The 20,100-nt window shown below is 41.4% G+C and overlaps 1 long non-coding RNA gene across 1 annotated transcript; it reads left to right on the top strand.

The window, feature by feature from the left end:
• Nucleotides 1-2,119: 2,119 nt before the first annotated feature.
• On the top strand, nucleotides 2,120-16,389 carry LOC134737760 (uncharacterized). The gene is made up of 3 exons (XR_010122976.1): nucleotides 2,120-2,176; nucleotides 5,335-5,385; nucleotides 13,606-16,389. It is a non-coding gene; the product is annotated as an uncharacterized LOC134737760 (long non-coding RNA).
• Nucleotides 16,390-20,100: the final 3,711 nt, after the last annotated feature.

The following is a 20,100-nucleotide window of genomic DNA, read 5'->3' as shown; positions in this document are numbered from 1 at the left end:
GACAGGACATCTTTATCTCATTTAATATTTCTACTTTAATTTCTATCATATTTGTTGTTAGTAATGGAATTCTTTCTTATTGTATTTGCCTGATATGTTTGCCTATGTTTTAATTTTTTAATATATTTTTTATTTAGTAATTTCATAGTAGGTGGGTCTTTGGAAAATGTCACATAGGTGGATTTCCCTTCTCTCATACAATCTAAAGATATTCTCTTTTAATGAAGGGGATTCCCCCAATTGCATTTATAGACTTCATGAACATATCTGATCATACTTCACCACCTTTTTAAAAATTTCTCCTTATGTTTCCTTCCTCCCTACCTCCCCCTCCCTCCCTCCCTCCCTTCCTTTTTTCCTTCCTTCCTTTTTAATGCCTTTTATTATATGACTATATGATTTTTACTTTTACCTTCTCCGATATTTTTGAAGGAATCTATCATTATTTTAAACCTTTTTTTTTTTGAGACAGAGTCTCACTCTGTCGCCCAGGCTGGAGTGCAGTGACGCCATCTCTGCTCACTGCAAGCTCCGCCTCCTGGGTTCATGCCATTCTCCTGCCTCAGCCTCCCGAGTAGCTGAGACTACATGCGCCCGCCACCACGCCCGGCTAATTTTTTGTAGTTTTAGTAGAGACGGGGGTTTCACCACGTTAGCCAGGATGGTCTCGATCTCCTGACCTCGTGATCCACCCGCCTCGGCCTCCCAAAGTGCTGGGATTACAGGCGTGAGCCACTGCGCCTGGCCTATTTTAAATCTATTAATTGTTACTTTAGTTTAGAAATCTTCTCCAACCCAGAGATGGCCAGTGTGTGACGTCATTCTCTCCTTTTCCAGTGAAGACCGTATAAATGAATCAGAGCAGTTTCCCATTGAGCCTGATATGACCCCAGCGAAGCCCTAGGGCAGTCATTGCCAATTAAGGGTTGGAACACAAGCTGAAATCTACTTCCCATTCTTACTTTTTTCTATTTATTGAGTTAAGCCAGTTGATCCCAAATGTTGCTGCACATTGGAAGTGGCAGAGGAGCTTTCGGGCACCCCATACCAATTAAATGAAACCATCAGAGGGTGAAAGCCAGGCATCAGTGGTTCATAAAGATCCCCAGCTGATTCCAATGCACAACAACATTTGACAACTATTGAGTTTAAGCACAATTTTAGATTGTGCTTAAACTCAGTACTTTAAGACTTACCCTGCCACCTCTCTGTCATCATTCATGTAATCAAAACGAAAGTGAACTTTTTGCTCTCCCTCTCCCTTTTCTTCTTTCCCGTCTATCTTCCCACCCGCTCTTCTTTTTTCCTTCCAACCATTATATATCTTCTAATTTAAAAATGAGTTTTGAAATTGGTATCCACTTTTATAATAACATTTACAAAAATTAATTTGGATATCTCTCAATTCTAAACGGTTCAATGTTTGCAGCCAGATGGTTTATACAATTATCTTCATATTTCGAAACTTTGAAAATTTTGTTTTTTCTCTCAGGCATTTCAATTACAGCTTCAAATAATTTTTTCTAAGAAGTTCACATGAATGATACATTGCATATTTGTGAGTACTTTCTTCTGTTGCCTTCACACACAAAATTTGGCTACATACAAAATTCTTACATGATAACTGTTTCTTTTTTTTTTTTTTTTTTGACGGAGTTTCACTCTGTCGCCCAGGCTGGAGTGCAATAGCACAATCTTGGCTCACCTCAACCTCCACCCCCACCCCACCCCCGCCGGGTTCAAGTGATTCTCCTGCCTCAGCCTCCCGAGTAGCTGGGATTATAGGCATGTGCCACCACGCCCGGCTAATTTTGTATTTTTAGTAGAGACGGGGTTTCTCCATGTTGGTCAGGCTGGTCTTGAGCTCCCGACCTCAGGTGATCCACCTGCCTTGGCCTCCCAAAGTGCTGGGATTACAGGCGTGAGCTACCGTGCCCGGCCATTGTTTATTTTTAAAATTCTATAGACATTATTCCACTGTCTTCTGGTATGTCAAGTTGCAGAAAAGGTATTTGAGGTCAGTCTTATTTGCATTCCTTTTAATCTAGTCATTTATTTTGCCAATGGGCTCATAAATCCCCTTCATTCTTTTAAGTTTTCAAGTTTGGCCAGGATGTACTTTCATTTGGGTCTTTCAAAATTCATTTTGCTTCGATGTAGTGGGTGCTTTCAATCAGTAAGTACAGATTTTTTTTTTCAGCTCAGAAATGTTTTTCTCGTCTTCGCTTTGGTTTCTCTTCTATTTATACTGATCTAAGAACACCAGTGATCTGTGTTTGCTCTCCATTACATATCTTCCATATCTATCCTCTGTTTGCCATTTAAATCTCTTTGATTTTGCTTCTGCAATCCAGGAACACTTTTCAAGTTTAACTTTCATATGACTGATTCAAAGTTTCACAGCATCATTCAGATATTTTCTAACACTTATGTAAATTACATTTTTCCATTGCATTTTATACCCAAGGCTTTTTTATGTTTTTGTTTGTTTCTTTGTTCCATTTTTAGGGCACCCTGTTCTTGTTTCACGTATACAAATCTTTTATATTTTGAAAGATACTAATTACAGTTTATTTGTAATGTTTTCTTTTCCCTGCATATTGCCTTTTTCATCCAGGTTCCTTTTCTCTCTTGTTTTCTCCTCCCCCCGCCCCCCACCATACTACCTGCTTTTCTTGGATTTATGGAAAACCTTGATTGTTTGCTTATATTAAAGAGATGAGGGCTAAACAGCTGCCTGAAACTCAGAGTGCCTAGATGCAGACTGTCCTCTGTGAATCACTGAAGAGTGCTTACTATTCCCATTGTCAATACAGTGATCGCTTAGTATAAGCAGGGATTGGTCCAAAACTCCTGTGGAACCAAAATCCACAGATGCTCAAGTCCTTTGTATAAAATGGAGTGTAGTATTTGCATATAACCTGTGCACACCCTCCTGTTTAACTCATCTTCAGATTACTTATAATACCTAATACAATGTAAATGCTATGCAAATATTTGTTATATTTTATTGGGTTTTTTTATGTGCATCTTTTTTTTCCTGAATATTTGCAATCTGCAGTTTGTTGAATCTGTGGATGAGGAACCACAGAAAAGGAGAGCCAACTATATGTTGGGGGCTTCAGCACCATGGGCTGATCATGTCCCCTAGAGAAGACTCATCCATCTCTTTCATGAGAAATAAAGTTCCATTCTCGGAGCCAATGGAAGAAGAAACTAGTGCTCAGCAGTCAGTATGCAAACAGATACTTAATCTTCCTATTTTTGGTACAAAACCTGAGAGGTCTCCATTGTTGTCTTTAAGCTGAGAGTTTCTATTTTACCCTGTCTATAATATAAACCTCTAGGCTTCTGCTGGGGAGAAGAGATGGCATCTAGTGGCAATCTAAGGGAGAGGGAAGGCACAGAGATCTAGTTTCTTCCTAATTTTCTCAATCCTCCTAATCTTTTGTCCTGCACTCTTTCATCCTGGCTTCTAGAAGGACTATTGCTGCTAATTTCTGAGTCTCTGGAGGGGGACTGTGGTGTAAATTGGGTTGGTTCTCAGCTTTCCCTACCTACAGTTGAGGATTCCGCTTTCTCAGATCTGTTAAGTCTGTTTCCATATGTCTGTCTGTTTTATGGCATCAGAATTTTGCCACTTTTTCTTTTCTTCCATTTTCTGTACCTATGTGGGCTGCTATATGAAAACAAGACCAAACAAAATCTCTCTATTATAGTGTTATAAGGGTTTGCAGAGGGAGCAAAATTAGATGTGTTTGTTCAAAGCTCCATCTTTACCTGGAAGTCCCATTTAGATCTTTGGGGCTCCTTGTTAATTTCACTAATCTAAATTTTAATTTCACCTTTAATCTGAGCTATCTTTCTCCTTAAGCTCCTAATTTCTAGTGGTCTTTCTTTTGGCATTCTTTCAAGGATTCCCAATGGTTTCTTGATAATACCTTCTTAATCGTGTCATAGATCATTTTCAGAGATGAACTCCTTTGAGCCAAATATTCCCATTTCTTTATGCTATAATATGTTTTCACCAGTCTCATTTGTGTTTCTAGTATCTTTACTGATGCTAGAACACGGATAAATATATCCAGACTTCATGTTTATCAAGACAGGGTGAGTGAATTACTCTCTTTGCCTAGCTGTTTGATGGTTGAACTCCCTTCTCAGATCTTGAGCTGGAGGGAAGGTTGACACAAATATCTTCTAGTCTAATTTTCTGTCCCTATCAGAGTTTTTAGGGTGTCACTGCTCTATCAGGGTGTCATTTCCTCCATCACCTACTGCCTGGTTATTTGGTATTCAAGTCGGCTTACTGCTTGAAAAACAAGAGATTGTGCCGCTGCAATGATTGTTAACTGCCTATTTCTTCCCATAGACTTTACCTATGAGGATTTTAAGACCTTCCTCTCCCAGCTTATCTATGCTGCTGCCTCTTCTCCCTCCTTCTGTTCAGTCTATCTCACAAATGCAGTTGTTTACAGGGGTTTTCATTCTCAACCTAGATGTAGAAGGATAAGATGGGAAGGAGGGGCAAGGCCAACAGGACTCTGCTCATTTCATAGAATAACATCATATAGTAAGGGTGGAAAAAATACTTAGCTTTTCTAATTGGGCCATAAAAACATCTTTCTTTTTAAAAAATCATCTCTATGAAACCTGAGTAGATGTTTCTCATGCAGATCTATTTCCTTATAATGTACATCAAATTTTTTCTAGATTCTGGCATGAGTTTTCTTGCCCATCTTAGTTTTGGAGCAGAAATCCGAGCTTTTATTTTTTCTGTGGCTTCATGAAACACTTGCCCTACTTCCCAACTCGGCATATAGGCTTAGTTCAGATGCTCATCCCCTCCTGGTCACAAGATGATGACACCTTTCAGGGTATGTCTTCTTATAACCATATCCAAAGGTAGGAAATGCAGCTTCTCCCTCAGTGTGTCTTTTTATCAGAGGGGAAAATCTTAACCAGGAGCTTCCCAGCATCCTTCTTTTGGGGTTCCATTGGCCATGATTAAGCCATATGTCCAGGGGAGTCTGCAAGAGCCATTATCTAGCATTTTCAGTGTGTGTGCACATGATGGTGGAGAGGGTTATTTGCAGTAAGGGTGAAGGTGACAAGGAATGGCTGTTACATAAGCAACAAACAGTCCTTGCTACCAGCCTATGAAAATCATTGCATTCTACATAAGTATGTTGTAGTTGCTGACTAGAACAAATCAAAGTCATCTTTATGTGAGAAAGATTTGTGTCATTTCCATACCTGGTATAGCCCTCCTCCTTCGTGAGCAAGATCAACATAGACATTGTCAATCATATAATAAATCCATTTTGTTTCCAGTTTTATTCAGGCTTCTGAGAAGCTCTGAGACAAATTTATGATCCATCACTGGTAAGTAAGCATTATTTCTCATGGTCTCCATTTTCTAAACTTCCAGCTTCATTGAACCTCCCCACCCTTAATTTTCCCTAAACTCTTCTCATGTAATCTTATTTTATTTCATTTTGACCCACTGTATATATTTTCAAGAGTATTCTTACATCTTAAGTCCTTTTGGAACAAGGCCAAGTCTAAATAATAATTAATTAACTACTGATGTTTTTATAACCTGGTATTAAATTATACTCAAGAATTGGGACAGTGTTTTGCTGATTTTTATGTATCCTATGTTTCCTTGTCTATAGTAGCACCCAATAAATGTTCATGGAATTGAATTGATTCATCCCCAGGGCTACTCGAGTCCACCAATCCTCTAAATGTGGTCTTCCTTTTATTTTCTAGGGGATTTTAGGATTACAGGCATCAACCAGTTGATCTTGTATGCACAGACAGATAACTGGAAAACAGTCCTTTCCATGCCTGTGGTTCGATGTGTGAATTCTTGGACTGGCCTGCGATTGTTATATCAAACAAATGCTTACAAGTATTGATCTGATTTGACTGAATAGCAGCTCAGCCAAACCAGCACACAGCTGCCAGAGTCACACTGGGCCACAACAGCTGGAGACAGACATAGGAAACTAGAAATTATTCAGTTGCAGCCCCTCCAAACCATGTTTGACATGCTATTTATCTTCTCCTACTGAAACTCTCTCTTTCCAAATAAATGAGGGTGGGTGATAGCTTAGGGGTTGTTTACCTTCTACTGATCAAACAAGTCTGAATTAGGAATTAGAATCAGTGAGTCTAAAATGATGAACACGCTTACCCTAGCATTACTTAGAAAATGGGAAAAATAAATTAGATTACTACTTGGAAGGACTCATTGGTTTGGAGAGCAGCAGGGACTTAATTGCAGGTCTAAGGCAGCACAGCCTCCGTTTTTCTTCAACACAATCTACAGCTTTCCTCAGAGCAACAGGCAGAGAGTGGATTCCTTAGAGAGTACTGTGATTTGTAGCAAGCCAGCAGAGACAGAGAGCAGGATAGGACCTGCAATTTGCCCTCTAATGACATGGTGATGTCACATTTTCATGGGCCCTGGGATTACTACCTAGCACCTTGTTTCAAACATTTGCTGTCTTGGAGAGCTCCAGGGCACATCTTTCTGTTCCATGGGATGCGTCAGAAGCAGCATAGTCACAGAACTGATGAAGTGAATAAAAGTGTTTTTGTTTCTCAGGCAGAGTTAACAGGATGCTTTACTCCATCAACAGCTGTCCTTTATACAGTATCTTTTTGTAGAATAACACACAACGACATAATGCAGTTTGCTTGAAATTCTAATTAAAATGAGGTACTTGTCTCCTGCTTCAGCCAAATGAAATTATGGAACAAGACTTACAAGCAGCAAAGACTCATTTCAACAGTGCAACTAGCCTGCAAAATCAGTCCCCAAGCAACAAAGTCAGCTTTCAGAATTATGGGACTTAGAGGGTCTACTGCATCCACTAAAAGCATTTGTGTGTGTGTGTGTGTGTGTGTGTGTGTGCATGATTGTGCACACAGAGCAGAAAGCTAAGTCCTCTAAAGAACATTCACATAACAGTCATAACACATGTTAATATTGATGTACAATATAATACAGTAGAAGCTTCCTATGATGCCAGCCTCCTGTGACAGGGCTGAGGCTGACCTTTTAGGTAAAACCACCTTATAATTAGGTCCGTTTGTTACTTGAGATGACTGCTCTGGCTGAGGCCCAAGGTTCCCTGGTTGCACATTGCCTCATCCATACAATAAAGATGTATTAATAAGGAATGTCATTCTTTGCTGCCACATAGTCCTCTGTGGGACTTCATTTGTTTAAAACCAAACTCTGTAAGAAATCAAAAGGCAGAAAGAAAGAGTGCAGGAATCCATGTCAGCTCATACCAGAAGAGTTTGTTGTAGACATGGCACAAATATCTTGCAATATAGTTTACCAAAAATAATATGCACTGATATATTTATATATAAATATATGTTAAAATATATTATATTATATTTATATTTATATATTTATATTAAATATATAATATGTATTATATATAAATTTATATATATTATATATAATATATTATATTTTGTATATTTAATATCAGCAGGTATTATATTTAATATCAGAGCACCTTATAAATGCCAAACACTGTATAGCTTACCCATTGCTTCTCAAAGAATTCCCTGACATACCATTATCATCCCCACTTAACATATGCGGGAGCACATTTCAAAGGGTTAGGTAACCTGCTCAAGGTCATGTAGGTAATAAGTGGCAGATTCAGGGTTTGAATTTAGGCAGCCTATTCTGGATCCTAAGCTCTTAAATACTAATTCCAGTAGCCAGCATGTACGTAACACTTACTTTGTATGGGGCACTAGGTGCTTTGTATTTGTGAAACTCATTTAATTTCCACATTGATTTTATTAGGTAGATACTGTAATTAACCTTATTTTTATTGGTGCAATTAATGAAGTATACAGAGGTCATGTTACATTCTCAAAGTCACGTACTTGCAAAATGGCAAGGAGGAGTGGGCCAGGGACTATGTTTTAGCTACGATGCTATTCTCCTCTCCATACCATGTCATCCTCTGCCTGAAGGTCTGCTTGGGCAGCATTTTGTTGGTTTTGAATTTCATTGCTGTTTTTGTACCTTTCTTATCAAAACCATGAAAAGCCTTTTTTTTTTTTAATAAAAGGGGCTACTCACAAGTATCCCTTTGTATTTGTCTCTGTTTCTCTTTTGGGGATGTCAGCTGGCAGCTGAGAAAACAAATTTTAATTCTTTCATTGAGTTAGGCTTAGGGCAATGGGGATATTACTGGACATAGAGATTTGGAAACCATTTCTCCTTTATAAGTCCCAGGTGGCTTGTTGGGAGTAAATGAGCGTCCTGCCTTAGCTATTACTCAGGCTAATAGGACAAATATTTCCATCCAAATCTGAGTGATCGAGTGCATGAACAGTTTTGTTACAACAGCTGAAAACTAGGAAATCAAATGAGGTAAATTAATTTTAAAATAAATGTTCCCTTAGAAGGGTCCCCCAGATGTGGAGAGCAACTGGTGCCAGCAACCACCCCATAATACAAAGCCAAAAGGCTCAGGAAGAGCCAGTGGTAGAGACAGCCCTGGCTACAGAGGCCATGGGAGGTGGGGCAGGGAAAGACAGGTTTCAGCATTAAGCCAGAGGACTAAGTGATCAATTAGATTGGACATCTACATCAGTGTGTGCTTAGGGAATGCCAGTTCATTTTAATATTAACCTGTAAAAATATAATTAACAAAACATACCTCCTTGCACAAACCTCTACGTTATACAAAATAGACAGAAATAAATGAGTAATACTGTCCGCACCGAGTTTACTTCTTGAGACTGAACGCAGATGTAGATCAAAGGTTGAAGGAGCACATATAATCAGTGGCTTTTCATATATAACATGTATTTTTAGAGATGGGATCTTGCTATGTTGCCTAGGCTAGTTTCAAACTCCTGGGCTCAAGTGATCTTCCCACCTTAGCCTCCCAAGTAGCTGGGACTATAGGCATGTGCTGCCATGTCTGGCTGATCTTTTTAATAAAAAGATAAAAACACAGATAAAATTCAAAACCAACAAAATGTGGCGCATATATATATATATATATATATATATATATATATTCATCTGAATATTTTTCTTCTCAGGAAATCTCTTTCTGCAAACTGCTGGTTACTGTATTCCTTCTCTCAAGTTGCAGAATTCAAGTCATGTCTGGATTCATTAATAACTATGGCTTATTGGGCACCTACTATGTGCCAAGTGCTTTTTAGGCGTTATCATATTTATCCTCCCAACAACTCCCAAGAATCCGTAATATTATCCTCATTTTACGGGCAGGAAATGGAAGTTGAGTGAGGTTCAGTAACTTGCCCAGGGAGCTAAGTGTTTGAACTGCCTGGGATATAAACTCAGGGTTGTTTGATTCTAAAGTACTGAGCCTACTATCTCTAGGAGAACATATTTGAAAGGATGCCCTGGCTATGAAACTGCAAAACCACTGGCGATACAGCAATATCACTGTAATATCACGGGGTAGCCCTTTTGGAAGAGGAGTGGCTTGTAGTTACTAAAATTGTGAAAGGAATTCTATATTAGAAATGCATGCTAAGGCTGGATGCAGTGGCTCACACCTGTAATCGCAGCACTTTGGGAGGCTGAGGCGGGCAGATCACCTGAGGTCAGGAGTTGGAGACCAGCCATCCCAACATCCCAACCTCGCCTGTACTAAAAATACAAAATTTAGCCAGGCATGGTGGCACACATCTGTAGTCCCAACTACTAGGGAGGCTGAGGCAGGAGAATTGCTTGAACTCAGAAGGTGGAAGTTGCACTGAGCCGAGATCGTGCCACTGCACTCCAGTCTGGGCGACAGAGCAAGACTCTGTCTCAAAAAAAGAAAAAAAAGAAATGCATCCGAAAGACATGCTTGCACATGGACTCCAGAATATTCTGACATTTTCCTATTTCTGTGTAAAATAGGAAAAATGTAAAAAATCATACTAATAGTCAACAGAAGAATATGCAAATAAACTATGATTCATCCTTAATATGGAACACTGGGCATCTGTGAAACAGAAAGGGAGAGTGCTGTATCTACTGACGGGGAAAAAACCTCCAGGTCATATTTAGTGGTCAAAGTGAGTTGCAGAACAATATGCATGATATGATCCCATTTACATTTTTAAAAGATATGTACATATGTATATGAATATTATAAAAGCATAGGATAAAAACTGGAAGGAAGCATATAATTTCCTGGGATGGATGTGAGAGTTTAGAAAGGATAGAGATGGAGAAAGCGCAAGGGAATGAAGGATAATTTTCAAATTTTGCTTTATAAGTTTATATGATTTGATGTTTTTAGAGTGATGAAGGACTTATTACTTACATAATAAAAAAGAAGTGAACATTTCAGCAACTATAGTCAAATGGCAAAAGTGTGTTTGTGTTTCCATAAACTTTGTTGTTGTTGTTGTTGTTGTTGTTGTTGTTGTTTTGAGACGGAGTCTCTCTCTGTTGCCAGGCTGGAGTGCAGTGGTGCCATCTCGGCTCACTGCAACCTCCGCCTCCCGGGTTCAAGCGATTCTGCTGCCTCAGCCTCCTGAGTGGCTGGGACTAAAGGCACGTGCCACCACGCCCAGCTAATTTTTGTATTTTTAGTAGAGACGGGGTTTCACCATGTTGGCCAGGATGGTCTCGATCTCTTGACCTCGTGATCCGCCTGCCTCGGCCCCCTAAAGTGCTGGGATTATAGGTGTGAGCCACTGCACCTGGCCTTGTTACCATAAACTTTTCAGATATGTTAGTGTACAAGATATTTTCTCCTTAAGGGGTTTGTTAAATTTTTTCAGCCTCTTCCCCTGAAACCTTTAGCCGGTTTCTGCAATTTAAGCATATTTCAACAATGAATACTTAATACAGTCATGCACTGCATAATGACATTTCAGTCAATGATGGATCGCATACAGGATGTTGGTCCCATCAGATTACAATCCACATTTTTACTGTACTTTTCTATGTTTAGATACACAAATACTTACCATGTGTTACAACTGCCTACAGTATTCAGTAAAATAATATGCTGTGTAAGTTGAGGCTATACCGTATCGCTTAGGTGTGTAATAGTCTACACCATCTACATTTGGGTAAGTACACTCTATGATGTTTGAAGAACAATGAAATCACCTAATAATGCATTTCTCAGAATGCATTCCTGTTGTTCAACAATGCATGACTTTATTAATAATTATTTCAGATAAGAGTCTTAGTTCTGTTCTGTGATATGCTACAAAGAAGGAACAACCACACCAACAAACAACAAAAATCAGTAATTTTAGGTCCTCTGTTCAAAAATTCCACAAAATAAATGTATCATTTGGAAACATCATATTGATAATTCTAGTGGCTCCTGGCCCAGGCAATAGCAAGTGGGGAACTCATTGTCCTATATTTTGAGGCTTCAGCAGGACAGTAATGAAAATTCACCAGAGAGTCTAATAAGCATATCCATCTGATCTCCAAGGAGCCTCAAGCTCCAAGAGGAGGAAGAAGACAGGACGGCTCTTCTAAAAAGTAACCACAAAAAAAACGCAATTACTTTTGCACCAACCTAATAGAAGAAATGCCATATCCTTACATACGCCTCCCTGGCCATCCAAAGAATTCATATGCATGGGCATTCAGTATATTCAAAAAGATTTACCTGATGCTAAATCTTTGCCTGCAAGCCAGGGCAAATGTACCATGGGCTAGTTCCCAGCACTTCAGTAATTCTTGAAGGCTGGTGTTAGACGTATAATCTGTGTAAGATTGGAAGGTCATGGAATACAAAGAAAGTTGTACCCCTTTGCACTCACCCAAAAGGGGAAAATGTGACTTTCTCTAGCTATATAAATAGCTGATATCAGGTCTGTCTGTAGTATTACCCAAGTGATGACCCATAGTGACAAAAAAATAGCTGAAATTATCAGGCAGCGTGGGCCACAGTCTCATTATTTTGATAGTGCAAGCGTGGCCTTTAACAACACATTGTCATTGTCACATTTGTCTCAGGAACATCAGATGATGATGGCTATTAGTTTGCATTTTTGAAGATATGTCTAAGACATCTGACAAGGTTTACATACAAATTAAAATAACAACAATAATTCAGGCTAGTGGCTTGTCCTGCAATTGTCCAGGGCAATATTATAACCCATGATAACATTTTGCTCCCTCTTAGTTCCTATAGCAATGAAGAAAAATATCTGTAATGATAGTTCCTTTTGCTTTTAAAATGTGAAATGTGTAAACAAACAAATAGAATGTGCCATTTCAGACATACTTCCGCAACATGTAAAGAGGCTGCTTTGGTTTTACTTCAGGGATAAAGACTTGTATCTGAAAATATCTCACTCTTAACAATTCTAACACATCATGCTTATTACCCCCTAAATTCGGCTTTTGTTTTGTTTGCTGATTGTATTTCCTTCTAATCTGCAATTATCAATTTACCCATCCTGTTTTACTCTATCTTATTATCCATGTATCATCTATTTAAGATTATTATCTCATAGAAAGCCACTGTCAGCAATATTTTTACACTGCATGCCAGAGACAGAGAGTTTGACGAAGAAAGAATGAGAGGACAGAGAAAATAGAATGGGCAATGGTAACCGAGGCTGTGAGAGGTGATATTATAGACATGACCTCACTTTCTTCCTGCCAGTCCAGTGGAGGTGGCCCCAGCATAAAGAAGCAAAGGTCTAGGAAGACATGTGGCAGACAGCAGAGCCAGTGGCGACCAGGGAGCGCCACCAACTAGCATACAAGACAGGATTTCTCAATTACCGCCTTGAATGTAGTTGCCGCCCTCTACCAGTGAAACCAGGGCCCCGTCTCTCTTAGTTTGTGCAGTGCTCAATGGCCTGCCATGCACCAGAGGTTTGTTAAAATATATATGATGATGGTAAATACAGATTAAAATAAAGTGCTGAGAAGCCAAGCCTATTAACTCACCTTGAGGTCCTTGCCTGGGTGGAGAAGCCATGCAGAACAAATGGCCCTGTAACGCTCCAAGCCAAAAGCCCCCAGTGGGAAGACTTTGCGATCAGCATGTGTGGAGGAATTAACTGCACACTCCCTTTAATGTTCATCAGAATTGAACGCTGCTAATTTACAGCATTTCAGCACTTCGGGGCCCCTTAGAGTCTTTCCAATTATGCTAGTGAGGAGGTGACTGGCTTGTGATCCCCGTGGTGAGACTGTGGAAGCAGAACTTAGCAGCAGAGGCCCGGGGTTCCAATGGGCCCGTCCTAATGAAGCACATTGTTTGCTCCATTCTTACTGTCCACGACCCCCAGGCTTCCTGGGCATTTTCTTCACCCTGGTTTCCCATACCCATTCTGGAATGGAGAAGTGGGGCAGTCACACAACCAACGCTGGGAGCAGAGTGTGTAGCCTTCTTATTTCTAGTTAAAAAGCAATACATCCGAAGTCAGGTAATGAATTCCATTTTGAGTAATCTCATTATGGACATCTATTCAAAGAGTCCATATAGCACAAGTAGAATGACTGGAAAACCTAGTATAATGTGCTGGCTTTTTTCCCTGTGCCAAATTAGCAGTGAAGGCCTTTTAAACGATGCTTCATTTAGGCTCTCTTATTATCAGAAATATTATACAAGCTGGAGCTGAGGCCTGACTGCAGTTGCACTGCCGCGATAACTCCCACTGTTGGATCAATGGCTGGCAAGATTCCACCGTCAAAGGAGCTCCAAGCAGCAACGCAAGAGGCCCCAGTGCACTGTTCTCTCCTGGACCCTGGAAGAAGGAAAGAATAGGAGAAGAAGGTCCTGGAAGTGGAAGTGGCAAGGGGATTTTCTCTGGGACTTCTTTCTAGGATCGTCGTGCAGGATCCATTTTTAAGGTGTATCGTGCAGGATCTGTTTTATTCAACCCATCTTACGTTCAGTGAGCCACTGGTTCTTCCTGGGGCGCTCATCAGTTATACCACCACTTTATAATCTTCAGCTGCTTCCCATTGTTGTCTTTAAAAAGTTTAGACTTCTTACCCTGAAAATCACCAGGCTTCCCAGACTTTAATGTACACACCCATCACCTGGGGATCTTGTTAAACTGCAGTTCTGATTCAACAGTCCTGAGGGGTGGCCTGGGATTCCATGTGTGTAGTAAGCTTCCAGTGGCCTATACTTGGAGGAGCAAGGCTCTAAACATTGGTTCTCAAACTTGAACTTGCATTAGAATCGCTGGAGGGTTTGTTAAAAGAGAGGTTCTTGGCCCCGCCCCCAGAGTTTCCGATTCGGTAGGTCCAGGGTGGGACCTGAGAATTTGCATTTCCAGACGTTCCCAGGTGATGCTGAGGCTGCTGACCCAGGCAGCACAATTTGAGAATCATTGCTTAGAGTAATGGTTCTCAAATCTGGCTGCACATACGTATTATCTAAATAAAAATGAGGAGATTTAAAAACATGGATTCTCACCTCTGACTCAGATTCATGAGATCAGAATTTCTGGGGATAAGGCCCCAGCATCGAAATCTTTCTTCACTCCTTAAGTGATTTTTTTCAATATGGATTGAGAACCATTGCTCTAAAGCATGGTTTTCAGCACAATTTCCGTACAGTGTATAGATAGGAAAATAAGACTATCCCCTTAGCCCCAAATTTGCTTTGTACTGCTGTATTCCAGAACTTTGGATTAAACTGGTTTTTCCTCCCTGAAATATCCTTCCTTATGCACTGTCAAAACCCCATCTGTCTTTCATGGTTTATCTCAAATCCCATCTCTTTCATGAGGCCTTTCTCCAGGTCTGCAGCCAGCTGAGAGCTCTGTTCCTTGAGCTTTCTAATTCCAGTCACGATTGAAATGCTTGGCCAGGCACAGTGGCTCATGCCTGTAATCCCAACACTTTGGGAGGCCGATGCAGGAGGATCATGAGGTCAGGAGATTGAGACCAACCTGACTAACACAGTGAAACCCCATCTCTACTAAATATACAAAAAATTAGCAGAGTGTGGTGGCAGGCGCCTGTAGTCCCAGTTACTCGGGAGGCTGAGGCGGGAGAATGGCATGAACCCGCAAGACAGAGCTTGCAGTGAGCCGAGATGGCGCCACTGCACTCTAGCCTGGGTGACAGAGCAAGACGCCATCTCAAAAAAAAAAAAAAAGAAAGAAAAAGAAATGCTCACCTCCCTCATTTTGTCCCTCCTTCCTGTTCCCAGAATCATCCTGGGCAGCCTCTTTTGTAAAACCTACGCCCATACTAGGTTTATATGTGTGTCCTTTGACCTTGCCCCACCAGCTTGCAAACGACTCACAGGCAGGAACTGTACCTCATTCATCTTGCTTGTCCTTCCCGAAGTGCATTGTCCTATCCTAGAAGGAAGTCCCTCACTTAGTACCTATTGAGTTGCTTTGTGCCTCTGTGGCCCTGGACATACACTTTCTTTCATAATATCCACCATTTGTGTAGTTGCCCTAACCTTCTCTAGAAGGTATAATCTGCTTGAGTGGAGGGACTACGCCATGCACATCTTTACATCCTCACATCCCTCTACCCTCAATACACACTCCTTTTTAGGTTCTTGCTATTCAAAATGTGGTCCACGAACCAACTGCATTGGTATCACCTGCAGCTTGTTAGACATGCAGTCTCTCAGGCCCCGCCCAGATCTACTGAATCAGAATCTGCATTTTAACAAGGTCTCAAAGTGATATGTGAACTCATTAAAGTTAGAGAGGAACTGGGCACCGTGGGTCAGGCCTGTTATCCCAGTGCTTTGGGAGGCTGAGTTGGGAGGATCGCTTGAGACCAGGAGTTCAAGGCCAGCCTGGGCAACACAGTAAGACCGCGTCTCTACAACAAATTTGCCGGGCATGGTGGTACATGCCTGTAGTCCCAGCTATTAACACTTGGGAAGCTGAGGTGGGAGAATCACTTGAGCCCAGAAGGTCCAGGCTGCAGTGAGCCAAGATTGCACCACTTCACACCAGCCTGGGTGACACAGCAAGACCTTTCTCAAAAGTAAAATTAAATTAAATTAAAAAGTTAGAGAGGCACTTCTTTGGGAGGTGACATAGTAAAATATTTAAGAGAATATGTCCTGGACTCAGACTATTAAGCTTGGGCGAGTTGTGTAAACTCTCTATACCACAGTTTTCCCATCTGTAAAGTGAGAATATTAACAGTCCTCACCTCATGGTGATGTGGAAACGTTAACTAAAGTAATGTGTAAGTAAAACACTGAGAACATTATAAGCACTCAATAATACAGTATCAACTATTATTACTCAATTAAAACTGGTTAACTTTAATTGAATTTGAACTGCCACCTAGAATAGACAAGAAAATGAAACACAATTCTGCATGGATGTCAGAAACATGAAATATAAAGTGTAATAAATAAAAATATTAAAAACCCCTTAGCAAATGTTAAGGAGCATGTCAAATGATTCCTGTGTTGAACCTTAAGCATTTAGGCGGCTGGAGCCTTGAAAGTTACCATCCCCCAATTTTCTGCTGTGTCACTAGGTTTTCGTCTATTGAGCAATCCTTTCAGGTCGCCTCCACTCTGCTCTGCCTAAAGGACAACTTCATACAGTGCATTCGTGTCTTAGACTCCCCGATCTCCTGTAGCCTTTGCAATTACCTCGGCGGCCATGAAATGCACCACTTGCGTGGCTGAAACATATGCACACACTGCCCCCTAGGGGATATCCTCTGTCATGACCCCCCAAAACAAGAAAAAAATCTCTTGGGGTGTAATTGGCTTCAAGGAAAAGGGCTGAAACCTTGACTGTAACATCCTATACCGCTTTGTAAATACTATTGGTCCACTCTAAAGTTAAGTAATAATAACATGCACTACCGTTGAGCCTTACTAGAATTTGTGAAACAGAATATGATATATGTGACCTGGATTTGTTTCCCTCAAATGTTAGGAAAAGGCATTAACACAGTGAGAGTCTGGAATGATAACCTACATTTGAAATGAATCCCTGTGTTTGCTGATAGAAAAAAATGACACATTCCTATCCCATACAGTAGATCCACAACTTAAGGTATTGAAGGAATGGCAGGGTAATGTTAGCAACATTATGATGAAATTCATTCAACAGATAATTATTGAGAGGCTACTATGTCCCCAGCACTTGTGGTTTTCACTGAACAAGAAAGGCAATCCTTGTTTTCATGGAGCTGACACTCTGCATAATATGGTAGTCACCCACTCTTGTCTCCCTGCTGTCCCCCTCAGCTTCCGGTGAGTTTTCCTTGGCTCTAGAGGGTGCTGACTTGCCTTGGGGTGGAAGACAAGAGCAGTCAGTGTACCCTGGTCACCCCAAAAGCATCTCATAGACAGAACTCCGTTACAACCTCATACAACCTGATGGGTTGTTTTTCTTTTTCTTTCTTTTTTGTTTTCTCGTTGTTTGTGGTAGGGTTTTGTTGTTTGTTTTATTTTGGTGGGTCTTTGCTCATTCCTGGCATCTTTCCAGGCCTTTTGGAGCCATACCAACTGAGTAAGAGAGTAGTATCTCGCAAACCAAACCCCAACCCATTGTTGTCATCTGTCTTAAATCCTGCTTCATTCTGTATGTCTCCTGTGTCTTCTGCCAGGGCTTCCCTAGGTACAACTTCAAACTGAACATATCGTGGCTGCTCAAAATGAGAAATAAACATTCAACAATATACAAGCTGCAATGTTGTCATACAAATGACCAAGAAAACATTTAATTTGGAGGAAAAAAGAGCTTAAGAATGAGTGTGTGTGTGTGAGAGAGAGAGAGAGAGAGAAGGTACTACAATACATCACAGCATGTGATCCTTATCTTGGCTCCAGAGTGGAGGAGAGAGGACTATGAAGACCCTTAAAGCAAAAAAGTTTTGCCCACCATGCTGCTTGAGGCACACAGAAGAATCAAACTAACTTCTAATTAAGTAAGGTCTCCAAAGTTACTAATGGATTCAGTTCAATGGCTCCATTTGAACCCACAAACTTACAACGTATTTCTTTCCTCATAAACTCTGTCACTATCATCATTCTGTACCTACCTTCTGGTCTCCTAAACTGCCTCCTGATATTCCTAATTCCCTCCTCATGGTCACCTTGGAGACACAATGGCCAAGCCTCCTCTGCTTTTGGTGTGCCTTGGAGATAGCTGGAGTCCCCTTGCCTACAAAGTTGCTGGGGGGCTAGACTTGCAGTGACCACTGTGTGTCCCCCCATCCTTGAACCCTTCCTTTGGGCTCCTCCTGAGATTGTGCTCAAGCTGATGGGGAGCTCTGAGAAGAAACCATCCCGCCAGAGTGGCTTCACATGTGCACACATCCTGGATGTTTCTGTATGTCAGTTTCCTTCTCCTTCCTCCAGAGCTCTTTGGATGTTGGAGTGAGGACTAACAATGAAAGACTGTCTTGCCCCACCCAGTCCTCTTTTCAATTCATTTCCTGAGCTTACATGCCATTTCCACCAACCAGCCACTCAGCATCCACGAATGGCTCCCTCTGTGTCCTACTCTGGGTTGGGCCTTGTCTGTCCTGTTTTCTGTAGAATCTCCAGCACTAGAAGAACACCGAGCACAAGGCAAGACACTCAATAAAGAAAACAGGTAGGTACCTTTATGGAGCACTGACTGTGTATAAACTGTTCATTTCTTATTTAATTGATCCTCATAACAAACCCCAGTCTACGTCTGAGAAACAAACGTCAGTCTTACAGAGTCTAATAACGTGCTCAATGTCACACAGCTGTATGTAACAAGAACAGAATTTAACCCCAGAAACCCTAACTTCAAAGCCTTTATCCACTATGCTGTGCTACTTCCTCTCGGAGGAAGCGTTGCTATTTGAGACTTTCTTGCCTCCTTGTTTGGGGAGCAAAGCTAATAAGTCAGTTCAGTCATTAGAGAAACCTCCAACAATACAGGAGTTAAGAGCTGAATCTAGCCGGGCGCGGTGGCTTACGCCTATAATCCCAGCACTTTGGGAGGCCGAGGCAGGCGGATCACGAGTTCAGGAGATCGAGACCATCCTGGCTAACACGGTGAAAACCTGTCTCTACTAAAAAATACAAAAAAGAAAAATCAGCCAGGTGTGGTGGCGGGCACCTGTAGTCCCAGCTATTTGGGAGGCTGAGGCAGGAGAATGGTGTGAACCCAGGAGGTGGAGCTTGCAGTGAGCTGAGATCGCGACACTGCACTCCAGCCTGGGGACTCAAAAAAAAACACAACTGAGTCTAGAATTATGTCTTATTTTTCCCATCCTTCTCCTTTGGACTAAAGATTAGGTATTTCTTTCCAACTCTCCTCTAGATCAGTTGAGCCCAACCAAGACCACCACTGCCAAAGCAAATGCCAATTTTCAGCTGGGGTCTCTTAGCTCAAGACAGAATAGAAAGCTCTGCAGCAGGCTGAGTGCCCCAGGAACCAGCAGTAGGAACAGTGCCACTACTGAATACCCCAAGTGCTTGGCAATGGCTTCCTAACAAATGGCTTCATTTAGACTCTCCTACAGGTCAGCCGCTGCATGTCCACCTGAGACTGCTAAAGGCCACACTCCTGCACTCTCTTTCCTGTTCTGGAAAATGACACTGAAACTGTAATGAGTCTGGAGGAAGCCAACCAGACAGGAAATAAACCCACTTGGGTGCGTGTGCTTGTGGAAGAGTTTTGGAAGAACTTCCATCCCCTGGGAAAACACTTGTTTGATACAGTCGTGGCTAGCTATTATTCGTGATCTCATTGGTGGGAAGGCTGGTGGGGATTGATTTCAAAATGAACTTTAAGCTAAGAGGACAGCTAGGAGGTGGCTCTGAGAGGCTCTGTTGACAGGGGCCAGTAGTGATGTCAGAGGAGCTTGGGTCAGGAATTCTGGGGCTAGGGCAGAGGTGCTGAACCTTATTTTTAGATGGTGTTGATATTTTTAGTGAAAGTCCAACAGCCTCTCCATTTTTGGTTGGGGGGTAGAGGGAGAAGGGATGACTTCCTGGAGTTAGTCATTTCCTCTGCTGGTGAAGAGATTTAGCGGTGCTCCTATGTCACAGGAAGTGCCTGGAGATGGTAAACACTGCTGACATAATGGGAACTTACACCATGGGTGTGTCAGAGCGCACATATTCCTTCCTGGACCCTGGGCCAGGTGAGTGG

This window comes from Pongo pygmaeus, chromosome 11 (assembly GCF_028885625.2).
Source record: "Pongo pygmaeus isolate AG05252 chromosome 11, NHGRI_mPonPyg2-v2.0_pri, whole genome shotgun sequence".
NCBI lineage: Eukaryota > Metazoa > Chordata > Mammalia > Primates > Hominidae > Pongo > Pongo pygmaeus.
This window is presented reverse-complemented; position numbering and strand designations above follow the sequence as displayed.